Source organism: Vanellus vanellus (assembly GCF_965231255.1).
Source record: "Vanellus vanellus genome assembly, chromosome: 1".
Taxonomy (NCBI): domain Eukaryota; kingdom Metazoa; phylum Chordata; class Aves; order Charadriiformes; family Charadriidae; genus Vanellus; species Vanellus vanellus.
In genome coordinates, this window is record NC_138905.1 from 80,823,259 (window position 1) to 80,834,783 (window position 11,525).

Sequence of the window (11,525 nt, forward strand, 5' to 3'; positions counted from 1 at the left end):
GGTTGTTTTGTTTTCGTTTTAGACGCTGACGAAGGGAAAAGAGCGGGTTAATGGGAGCTGGGTTGTGTTGGTTGTGTGGTGGTTTTTTTTTTTTTTTTTTTTTTTAATCCTCCCCCCCCCCCCCCCCCCGTTGTTGTTTTGTTTTAAGGCGAGGGCTTGGGGCGGAGGGAGTTGGTAAATTGCGCCGGCGGTTTCGGAGCCGGGTTAGATTGGAGCAAGGTTTACAAACACGGGTTTTGCGATTGTGCAGAAAAAGATTAAGCTGTAAAGCAGAAGTTGCAACAAATTAGTCCCGCTGGGGTGAGAGCCGTGGCGGAGCACGTCAGCATGCGTGGCTATGCAAATGCAGCTACTACCGCCCGCTTGTTTGGGGGGGGGGGGGGGGCTGCCGGGCGGGGGAGGACGGGACGGGACAGCGCAGCGGGCCGAGCCCCGGGCCGGGGAGGAGGCATACCCGCCGAGGGGTGAAGCGGGCGGAGGGCCGGGCGGGGCGGGGGGGCAGCGTCGGGGCCGCGCCCGGGCAGGGCCCGCCCGCCCCGGAGATGCGGCGTCGGTTTGAACCGGTTGCGCCGCGGATCGCGTTTCTCTTCGACGTTTTCTAATCGCCTTCTCCCTCCCCCGTGTTTTTCTTCCCCCCCCCCCCCCCCCCCTTGCAGAGTGGAGGATGTGCGCGTCCTCCTTCATTGGGGCGATGAAGCGAGGAAGATGTAAAGTTGTTGTGGAAATGAAAATACGTATCGCCGATCTCTGTGGGATGGAGGTCCTTTACAAGCACTGAAAGAAAAACAAAACAAGAAAACAACCAACCAACAAAACAAAATCAACAAAAAAAAGGCAAACAATAACACTACAATTTTAGGCACTCTTAAAAGACCTGCCTCTAAAAGCATTGGATGTAGCATTGTGCAATTAGGTGTTTCCTTATTTGCTTCATTGTACTACCTGTGTATATAGTTTTTACTTTATGTAGCACATAAACCTTGATTGGAAGGGGGGAGGGAGTGGAAGAGGGTGACCGATTGGAACTTGCTTTCACAATCTAGCAAGGAAAGAAATGTATGAAGAGAAGCAGTGTAGGTTTTTTATTACTTAAAGATGTATTGTCCCTTTAAGTGGGTCTGCCGTGTTTTTCTCCTCCCCGCCCCCCCCCTTTTTTTTTTAATGTACCGTCGTGGTAACCCTGCTCAGAGCAGATTATTACAGGCCACTTGTGAAATTTCTTCATACTGCATTAAGCTGAAGAGGTGGGAGCTGTGATGATTCCGTTATGTAGTAGCAAAAGTCGCGTTACCCCCACCCCCACCCCTCCCCCGACCTCAAATCCATATGGCAATTTTGAACGCCTGTGAAAGTTGTGTAAAATCATCCCATTGTTACATTGTGTGATTTCCTGGTGGTTTTTTTTTTTGGTGTGTGTTTTGGTTTGGTTTTGGTATTTTTTTTAATTAATATGGAGGGCTTTTGCTCTGAATCTTGAAGATTGTTGTTTTCCAATTTGACCCGCTTCCCCGAAGTGTTTGTGCCTGAGGGAAAAGGGATACTACATCTTTAAACAGTATTTCTACATTGCCTGTGTACCTGTATGTAAAAATAAAAAAAAAGTTTGAAGTGTACCTGTGTACATAACTCTGTAAAGACACTGAGAAATTATACTAACTTATTTATGTTAAAAGATTTTTTTTTTAATCTAGAAGACAATATTTTTCCCCATAAAGCCAAAGTGGCATGGTTTTGTGCATTTGTAAATGCTCTATTTCGTAGACTTTTTAGGGTTTTTTTTGTTTGTTTGGGTTTTTTTTTTCCCCTTTTCTGATAATTAATATGGCTGTGCTTAAAGGATTGCAGACTGAGCCAATTTAATTTTTTTTTTTTTGTAATGTGTGGGAAAAAAAATCCAGATTGATATTGTTTCACATCAAGCAATCAATAAAGAAAACTGCCATATATAAGAAATATGTTCTTCATTAGTGTGTGTTTCAACCTCCCTCAGCCTGGTACAGAAGGAAATAAGGTTCCTTCAAGAAATACAGCAAGTTTCCTTTTGGGTATCTCTTCCTGTGTCTCCAACGCAGGTGAAAGTAAGGAATACAGTTTGCTCTCTTCATGCTGCCACTTCTCCGTGATAATTGGGAATGGTGTGCCCTCTTAATTGCTTCATGCAAAAGAGTGCAATTTCCTCTGCCGCAGTATTTTATTTGGGGGGGTGGGGGGGTGGGGTGGTGTATGTAGCTCGAGGTATTTATCGCACTCGTTGACTTGTAAGGCTTAAAACCCAAGCTCAAATTAGCACCTTCCTGGGCAGGACCAGAGAGCCATAGAATCTCTGGGTTCGCCTAGCCCCCCCCCCCCGCCCCTTTTCCGAGGGAGCCTTCAGGGAAGATGCCAGTTAACAATTCCCCTCATCCGAGAGCTTTACGTGGAAAACCGGTGTTATCTTCTCCTACGGCAGCGTTTATTGCTAACAAAGATGGCGCCTCGAACACCCCTGTCCCAGCAGATGTTGGTGCAGGCACCGGCGCGGCAGCCATCTCCCCCTCTCCCTCCCGCCCCCAGCCCACCCCACCCCTCACCCGCCACTGCCCGGCTGCTCTGCCCGGCCCCGCCACTGGGGTCTCCCGGGAGGAACCGCACCGCCGCCGCGGTTTATCCCCCGTGGGGGCAGCGATCCGCAGGGGGGTCGGTCACCGTCGGAGACAGGGGATGGCACGGGGGGGGGACGTGGCGCGCGGAGAGCCGCGAGGGGGGGAGGAGGGGTCTCCACGCAGCCTCTCCACCGCCGCTCCCCGGGGCCGCTGCCGCCGCCCTGCCCGGCCAGCCGGCCGGCAAGGTGCGGACCCTCTAGCGAGCCGCTCCCCTCCGCCCTCCCCCCTCCCCCCTCCCCCCTCCCCCCTCCAGGGCGATGCGGAGGAGGGTCGTTTTCATCCCTGAGGCTTGCAAGAAATAAATAAATACGTAAATGCATAAAAACAGAGGAGGACACACACGCACACACACAACCCCACGCAAGCCTCAGCCGGCGCTCGCCCGGGTCCCCTCTCACCACCCCCCCCCCGGTGCAACGCGATCCTGTTGTTTATCCCGGCCGCGCCTGGATTCGCCCTCGCTCTGAACACCCCCCGCCCGTCCCCCGAAAACGGGTTTGTGCTGGCCTTGTGCTGGGGAGGGACGGGGCAAGCGGAGCGATCCCTCCCTTCCACCCCCTCGCCTCAATCTCGGCTCCCCGACTCGGGCAGATGGGACCCCGGGCTTGTCCCGGGGCCGAGGAGACGGAACGGGATGGACTTATCCGGCTGCAAAGGATCGCTGAACACGCTGCCTTCTGCCCTCCCCCCCCCAGTTTGACTCCAGGCCGCCCCATGGGGGGAGTAGGGGTGCGGGAAGTGTGCGCAATTCAGGCCGGTAACCGTGGAAAACCCTCGCGAAAAAAAAAAAAAGTTAGTTAGTTTGTTTGTTTGTTTGTTTTTCCCCAGCACGAACAAAGTGATCATGATGGAAAATAAACAGCGGCGCCCCCCCGAGCCGGCCTATCCCCGCCGCCGCCGCAAGCCAAACGTCCCCTTGTGTAGCCGCCGCCGAGGGGGTGACGCGGGAAGGGAGAGGGGGAACCACCCGAGGGCTAGCGGGGGGGCGGCCGGGGCAAGGTGGGTACCGGAGCTGGAGCCCCCAGGTTGGGGCGGGGAAGGGGGGATGAGGGCGGCGGCCGGGGTCCAATCTGCTGCATCACCACGTAGGGTTTGGCCGTGCCCTCCCAGCGCCCCCCCGCCCTCCCGGCCCAGCCCCGAGAGAGCGGCTGCAAAATCAACCACGTTATTATTTTAAATTTTGTTGTTGTCGCGGCCGACGGGGCTTTTCCCCTCGCTCTGCAGCCGAGAGCCGCCCCGGCCGCTTCGACCTGAGGCCGCACCCGCCGCCATCGCGCCACCCCGGGAGAGGCGGCGACGCCCAACCCACCCCCCGCGGCGTGATCCCGGGGGTGATGCGCGGAACCGGCAGCAGAGCGAGACTGTGGGGAAACACCCCCACACTGCCCCTCCGGGCGGGGGGGGGGGGGGGGGGGGGGGAGGAAGGGGAGGGGAGAACACGTTCAACCCACCCCGCCTCTCTTTCCCCGGGGGCTAGTGGGGGGCGTTATCCTCCCCCCGGCGTCGGGGCTTCTCGTTGCGGCGGGGCCTGGCGGAGCCCAACGAGCCACGGCGGGAGGAAGCGGGGCCCGCAGCGCCGCCGCCGTGGGGGAAGACTTAAGGTGGCGCCCAGTCCGCGCGGCGGGATGAATTTTTTGAATTTTATCCCCCCCACACTTCCTCCTCCTCCTCCTCCTCCTCCTCCTCCTCGTCGCAGCGTTTCCTCCTTGGGCGGCTGGAGGCAATCTTGCTTCGCTGCTCCCCTCCGCCCGGCAGGGACGGGGGAAAGATGGACGGCGGGGGGGGGGGGAGGTGGTGAAGGGGGGCAACCGCCCTCTGCACGGAGCGAACGGCCTGTACGGGTTGGGTTGGGTTGGGCCGGGCCCCGCCCCGCCCCGCCCCGCCCCGCCCCGCCCCGCCCCGCCCCGCCCCGCCCCTGCACGACAGAGCCCCGCCCCGACTGATGCAATAGGCGATGCCGCCTCCCTCCCACTCACACGTACACGCCGATGTGCGCACGCACGCACGCACACACCCCACCCCCCACCCCCCGCCTGGAGGGGGGACAGCCCCGTGGGGGCGCGGGGCGTACGGGGCTGCGCGCAGGGCTTACGGTGGCGTGGGTTTGCTTTTCCTTGTGTGAAGCCGCCTACTCCCACGCCAGGGGAGGAGGGGCGGCGCGGTTCCCCGGCAGGAGTATTTTGGACGTGGATCTGACCATTTTTCACAAGAGGCGTTTGGCTGAATGAGGAAGTGCTAACAGTGCGTCCCTTAAAGTCGGCATTAGCGCCCAGCGCTTCTCATATGTAGAACCAGCCTACTCCTCAAACGGGGAAATTAACCGGAAAATGAAGTATTCCGACTCCGACTTCCATACCCATCCGTACATCTGAGTAGCTTCCGCTGAAAAAAACCTGAAACAGCACTGAGGTTCAAAATTTGCAAAAGAGAACATTCCACTTCAGAAATGTCAGCATGTTTTGTTTTAACCTCTTCTTACGGTATTTTGATATCTCCAACTTTTCATGTTAGAATAACTTTGTTTTGTTTTGTTTTGTTTGTTTTTTCCATTTAAAAAGTAATTACTATTTTCTTGTTTGTCACTTTTTTTTTTTAAATAATCATCAAAAGAAAATGTTCTCAGTATAATGGCTTTAACAAAATGCTGCATCTGCAGTAAAATAGTAAGATTATATTGTACAAATTGTTTTGCTCTGTTCCCAGATGGGATCTTTTCTGCTTTGATTTTACGGGAAAAACCTTGAAGACCTTCTGCTCTTTTTTAATACTGATTTTTTTCCCCCCGCCTCCTATGTTTTGCTTACTCACTGAGCTGAAAAAAGGCATTTTTCACACTGGGTGGGTAGTATCTGCGCTTATGGTTTGCCATGTTTCACCCGGGCTCAGCCACCTCGTCCATCCAGGGAGCTTGTGTGCCTTTCCTCTCCCTGCCTGCTTTCTGCTTTGCCCACATCAATCATTGCAAGACTCAAAATTAGGCAAAAAATAGAGGGAAATGTGGTTTTCTTTTTTCTGTTTTTTTTTTTTTTTTTCTTAAAAAAAAATCCTACCTAAATCACTTTACTTAAAAGGGAAGCAAATGTATCTTTTCTTATAATATAAAATTAATAATAATATAAATATAAAAATAATGTGATAATATGTAATGATAATATAAAAAGTGCTACCGCCTAAAAATAAACCAGCATCAGACTATCCCCTCTTCATCTTCTGCCTGAAGAAAACAAACCAAAACTGACAGCAGCTACAAAAAATCCCCCACTAGCCATGCAAAACAAGCACTAATAACTGACAGGTGAAGGAGCTCTGCTTGCCGCAGAGCTTTGCCCCTGCTCCTCTCTCATCATCTTCTCCCAGCTCCTTGGGTGCAGTGGAACAGAGACAGCAGCCCAGATGTGGCGAGGTGCCTGGGTGTCCGCTGGGACTCCTGGGGAGATAAAAGCAAGAGGAAGAAGTCTTAGTTTAGCAATGTGGACAAAAAATATTGCTGAGGTGGAAACAGAGTTGGGAGCTGACCTCTTCCCAGATGTCCTGTGATAGACAGAGACCTTTGTGACTTGTTACAGGATCAGCTTCGAGCCCCAAGCTGCCACTGCAGCAGGTGAGCATCGTCCTGGCCTCAGAGGGTTTAGGGCCTGCAGCTCCCTGCACAGTAGAAGCAATATGGAAGCATGATAGGTTCAAAGGAACGGACGGGTGGAGAGGGCCAGGGTGAAATACAGATTTTGCAGGGGACCTTCAGCTTCTGTAGGCCTAATCCACAGTCAAGATGTGATCTAACTGAACTTGCCCTCCTTCACAGGGAGCCAACACGTGTTCAAGTACATTTGTCTCCAACTGGGATATACTCGAGTTAAACAGATACAGCTGATTTGCCTTTTTTTTTTTCTTGGCCCCTCGGCCCTGAAACCGGGGGTGCAGCTGTGCATCAGTGGAGTGTGATTGCCCTGTGCGTTGCCACTGGGGAGGCGACAGCTCTGCCTCCCACCCATTTCCTGCTGCTCCAGCACTCTGCTGTCACTGCGGAGTGGGGTTTGGGATAACCCTCTTGGACTCCCCTTGTTTCCCAGCTGGGGCTCGCTGCATGCACCCTCCTTATCTTAATAAACCTTGCTAATCCACAGGTTCTCTGCAAGCGAAGGGTATGAGCTGCTTACTTGCTGTTGAGGTGCTGTAGGATCCCTTGGGGGTCACCTGCCAGGGCTCTGGGGGGAGTTCTATGGCTTTGGAGAAGGAGCATTGTGGCTGCAGCTAACACATTACACACAGGCGGTGACACTGGTACTGGTGCTGCTGCAGTGGAAGACTCCAGTTGCTACCCCAGCCAAGCCAAGGCGACCCGAGCGGGTGCCTGTGGCAGGCTATGCTGGCAGGTGGGTGCCCCGCTGCATCTCGGTAGCTTGTCACCTGCCAGCCGGCTCTGGGTGGAAGCGCAGAGCAACACACCTTGTGGTTTATCATTCCCTATCCACAAGACAGGCTGTGCCAGTTCGGGCTTTTATACCTGGCCGTCCTACTGTGCCTACGGCTGTTTGGAGGAGCCAGCAGGCAGGAACATTAGTTTCATTCCAATTTTATCCTTGGCCTCACATCTGAGACTTCAAGCAAGGCTTCCAACTGTGGTCAGATGCCCCATTTTGTGTGCTCCAGACGCTACTCCCACAAAGACCAAGCAGTCCTTTACATGGAGGCCAAAAAACAACCATTGCCTGATAAAGCCGTTCTGTCATGACTGGCTCTACTCAGATTGAAACCAGGGACCTACAAGTGCAGAAAGGGCTCCCTCTCACCCTACTACCTGGGCAGGCTGGAAGAGCTCTGCAAGCAGTTCCCTGTGCCCCAGTAAGCACAGTTGCAGCTGTGGTCCTCATTTGCCTTGGGAAGGGAAGCTGGAGGTCTGGGACTGACCATACCATAAATTTTTTCTGTCAGATGCAAAGCCTGGGGTCGACACTATAAGCTTGGTAACCTGGTAGACCACAAACTTTTTTTTTTTTTTTTCTGGAATGAAGTGATAAATTGTTCCCATCTGAGCTGCTGGCTTCCTGCTGTATTTATTTTATTCTAGCTGGGGACCAGGGATCAAAACAGAAGGCACATGTGCACACAGACAAATATAGATAGATAGGTATTTATTTTATTAGTGGATTAGGGGAAGAGAGACCTCTACTGGTTCAGCTTGAAGAGCCACTGCCGTGCCTTGGCTGTGCGGCTGGCCACAGCCGAGGTCTGCTGCTGGTGGGATTTCTTCCTCGCCTTCACTTCACCTACTTCGGAAATTTCCTCCTAGGTCACAGGCTTTTTCCAAGGAAAGCTAAGAAGCAACCTTTCACATTTTCCCTTCATTTTAAAAAATCCAGCATGTAGGGAGTCACTCAGTTGCAACTGCTAGCAAATGAATTTGTGACAGTGCTCAGTGTAGTAAGTAGCTTATTTCCTTTAGGAGGGGATGAACCTTGGGCACTGAAGCATGACAGAGAATTAGAGGCTTATCAGTGCTGGAGGACAAGGCAGCAGGGTGTTTTCATCCACTCCATTGATTTCAGTTGCCTTTTATTCTCTTTCTGTTCTTCCTTCCAGCTGGTTGTGTAGTACTGCAATGAGGATGGCTACAGAAACCACCTCTCTTGGGTCAGTGCTGTTAAGCATCTTGCCTCTGCTGGCAGGCACTTGGATAGACGTTGACTCCTACCTGGGCCACACGTGGGGTCAATAATTAGTGGGTGCTTATCTTCTTGGGTTGGGGAAAAGTTAATATATACATATTTTTTCTAGCAAAGCTGTCTTTATCTGAGCACAAGTAATGCAAAAGAGGGCTTGTTGTTTGCAAACTGGTGGAACTGGGTAAGCCATGGTTGTTCATGGAGCATAAGGCCTTTAAGTCCTGAGCTGCCAGTCTGGCTGAAAACAACTGAGGTAGTAGTTTCACAGCTGAGTCTGCACTGCTCAAATGCTGGCTTAGGCATCTCCTTCCTTCCTTATCCAGCCCACTCATTCCTGCCTCTGGCATTGCTGGTGAAGTTGCGTGAGGAACTGCACCAGGGAATGGATCTGGCAGAGATTTCTCACCTTCCCTTCTTTGTGTTTGTTGTTGTTGTTGTTGTTTTCTTTTTTTCTCCAGCTGGATCCATTTCTGGTCTAGTTCACCATGCAGCTACACCAACAACCCAACCAGCACGGTGGGTGGAAGTGAGCAAGCTGGCAGCACTACCATGAAATCTCAGCCTGTGAGCTGGTAGTGTCATCCTTGTGCTTTGCAGTAAAGCAAAAACTAAATTCTTGTGTGGGACAACTGCCATCTGTCCTACAGTGATGAGGCTTGCTAGAAGGTGCTGGGCAATCCCTGGTACTACAGTCCAGGACTCTGCCTTCCAGCTTTCATCTCACATCTCCAGCCATCAAAATCTGCTCCACAAATGACCTGAGAGCTGCTCAGCTAGGGAAATAGAGGTTAGTGCCGATGGCCTGAAGCTTATGGATTGTCTCCCAGGGAAACTCCATCATGGAGGTATTATAGAGAAGAGAGATCTGCTGAGTCACATTTCTTCATTTTTTGTAGGAAAGTAACCTGGTGCACTGGATGCAAAGACAGAGAAAGGTGCAACAGTGGCTTGTGGAGCTGCAGGCTCTGCACTCTTCACTGCCATCCCCATGAAATCCTAGCCATCAGTGAGAAGCTCCTGTCATTGCTCCTGTCCCATGGCCAGGTTCTTGCTTGCATACCCCACAGATTGCTGTCAGTCTGTCTCCAGGTGTTGTCCTGGTCTGTGGTCTGTGCATGGTGTAGGGTCATGGTAAAGGGGAGAGGGCACTGCAGCCCAGCGGCCTTTTAGAGGCCCCTGAGCTGATGGACCTGTGAGGAGGTACAAGCTCTAGCCATCACCTGGTGGACAGCCCTTCCCCCTGCATGTCTTGGACAGCTTGGTATAGTAGGTGCTCTCAGTATGCCTTTCCTGACAGAACTCTGTAGCAAAAGCACTTGCTTTCTTTCAAAAAACACTGGAAGAAGTTGCTCCATGGCCACCTTTTATGCCCTTTCATGGACTTTCCTTCCATGCTCCCTGTCTATTCCCCTTTTACCAGTCACTGAGTATTTTGCAGACATCAATTACCTCTTCTGCCTGGAGGGACCAAAGTTTCTTTTCTCTCTGGAAAGTGTTCTGGGTACTGGATTCTTGGCTTGACTGTGTCCTGCTGTCCTTGTGAGCAGCTCCATACTCCAAAAAAGAGTGAAAGATTCACCGTGTGTTGTCCAGAAGTCTTTTGGGTGGGAGCCAGAACATGGGTCTCCTTGCACTGAGATAAGCGTCCCAGATGCTAAATACAGAAGTCTGTTTTTCTTTCTTTTCTTCCTTCCTTCCTTCCTTCCTTCCTTTCCTTTGATCCATCCTTTCTCTTTCCAGATCTTTGAGGTCCCAGTGGAAAGAAAAGCTTGACAGACCTAAACAGTTCAGGTTCTAGGAGGTGGAAGGCTGCAAGCCCAGCTAACCTTACAGTAGGAAGTTAAGCCCTCTGCTCCGCTCGTTTAAAATCTGCCCTAAAAGCTTTCCCCTGCTTTCTACAGCTTGCTGCACATCACTTCCTCCTGATGCCATTTATTTCTTTGTCTAATCTGCATTTGTACTGCCTTATTTATTTGAAATAGCTCTAAGTGCCACCACATCATGTCCTGCCTGTTACTCTCACCTTAAAGCGTGGCTCTGGTCTGAAAACAAAGACTGATGCTAATCTGTTCAGCACAACTAAGGAAGAGGGTCTCTGAGTTCTTTTTTTGGCAGCAATGGAGCACTTTGCATCTCCCTTATTTGTACCCGGTGGTTAATGAGGGTGTCGCAAAGGGCTTTTCTGGCAGACCAGGTTGTATGGGTGGGTTAACGGGATTTAAGGAATCAGTGATACTTCTGGCAGAAACCTGCCCTGTGTTTCTGATCTGAATGGCTTGGAATAGGAAAGCTGCATCAAGCTCATGGCTTTTCTCTTTACATTCCAGGTGCTCGGTGGCCGGAACATCTATCTATAAAAAATCTGAATTCCAGTTTGAGGATCATATTCAACCCCCCAGCTTTTCAGATAGAATCATAGAATCACAGAATGGTTTGGGTTGGAAAGGACTTTTAAAGGTCATCTAGTCCAACCCCCCTGCCATGACCAGGGACATCTTTCACTAGATCAGGTTGCTCAGAGCCCCCTGTCCAACCTGACCTTGAATGTTTCCAGGGATGGGGCATCTACAACCTCTCTGGGCAACCTGTGCCAGTGTATCACCACCCTCAGTGTAAAAAATTTCAGATTCAGGGGAACTTGTAAGCTTGTCTGTCCAGGAGAAAGAGGGTTTCTCAAGGGCCGGTCCAAGACCAAATGGCAGAAATTCCTCCAAGGAGAATCACAGACTTACTTCCTTCTGCTCTCTGTTTAAGGTATGCTTGCTGGTGCTGATTTCTCTAGCAAATATCCAGAAGCACCTTAAAAATAAAATGCCAAAGTGAAACAAGCCACTGAACACACAGACCTTCCCTGGGCAAGAGGATGAGAGTGAGTGAGCAGACCACATGTGACAGATGGTAGGCATGTAGTTCTGGAAGCTGCTCAGATGCTGTGGTCAGGTGGGTGGTATTACAAACCTCTCTGGGATAGAAAAGAGAAACATTTTTCTAGTAAATGAAACATATCTGGTAGAGAAAACACTGAGGGGTAATAAACGTGCAGCATAGAACTGCCATTTGAGGAAATGCTTTTTGAGGTGAAGCTGCAGTGTCGTGGTCCTTTATAAGTAAGTGCTCCATCACTTCAGAGGAAGGACAAGATGCACTTGTAGCAGCTCTACTGAGTCAGGAAACAGGCACGTGAAAGACAGAACTGCTCTACCTCAGAGTACAAACTGGG

At 51.4% G+C, this 11,525-nt stretch overlaps 1 protein-coding gene across 1 annotated transcript in view; it reads left to right on the top strand.

Annotated features, from left to right (window-relative positions):
- Positions 1 to 1,613, top strand: part of CDKN1B (cyclin dependent kinase inhibitor 1B) — a 4,267-nt gene extending 2,654 nt beyond the window's left edge. Inside the window, exon 3 of the mRNA XM_082498299.1 lies at positions 657 to 1,613. The gene's annotated coding sequence lies outside the window, so the exon portion shown is untranslated. The remainder of the gene's footprint in view (positions 1 to 656) is intronic.
- Positions 1,614 to 11,525: the final 9,912 nt, after the last annotated feature.